The sequence below is a fragment of the Arachis duranensis genome, chromosome 10, assembly GCF_000817695.3.
Source record: "Arachis duranensis cultivar V14167 chromosome 10, aradu.V14167.gnm2.J7QH, whole genome shotgun sequence".
Classification (NCBI taxonomy): Eukaryota; Viridiplantae; Streptophyta; class Magnoliopsida; order Fabales; family Fabaceae; genus Arachis; species Arachis duranensis.
Window position 1 is genome coordinate 2,608,166 of NC_029781.3, and position 915 is coordinate 2,609,080.

Here is a 915-nt window from a genome sequence, read left to right on the forward strand (position 1 = left end):
AAGATGAGAGAGGACGAAAATTTGGTTTTTTTCATTTAAAATTTTCCAATGAATAAATTCTGTTGATCTTGATTGAGTGAATTTATTTGTGAATGAATTTATTTTTACCTGTAACCAAGAGTAGAAAATGCAGAAAACAGCAATTTGTTCAATTCAAATGTATTGGTGTTTTTTTTAGTCCGGCAATATCTATTAAAGTTTTTTTTTTTTACTAATAAATATGAGGTGTTATCTTTTTATGAGTTATTTTTTCTTCCAAAATAAAAATATTATTCTTTAATATCTTTATATTTATTATTTACCAATTTTTTTTATTTTATTTCCTGCATTTATTAAAGATTTTTTTCAATTATAATTCATTATTATTTAATTTACTTATTTTAGGTATTAATCATTAAAATTTATTAGGCAATATAGGATAAAAAATTTATTTAGTTTCAATCATTTAATAATGTTTAATTTTAATTGATGTTTTATTCGTGTTATTTTTCATTAATATCTCTATTCATTAGATACTGTACTTTTATATTTACAGTACATATTAATTGTAAAAAAATAAAAATAATATTAATTTGATTTAATATATTAGTATAATATATTAGTGGCTATCTTATTAAAATTTATTAGTTATATTGTAATCATATTCATATATTCTTTGTATCTCCTTAATATTCAATTATTGTTATTTATTTTATTTATGATATTTATTTAGAATAATAATTAAATTTATAATTGTAACAAGTCTTTATAATTATTTTTTAACTATTAGTATTATTGGTATATTAGTATATTTTTAGAAATATTAAAGGTGAGATGTCAATTTTTTATGAGTTCTTTTTTCTTTTAAAATAAAAATATTCTTTTTGATATAATAATAACATTTATTATTATTTATCAATTTTTTTTTTTTTTAAA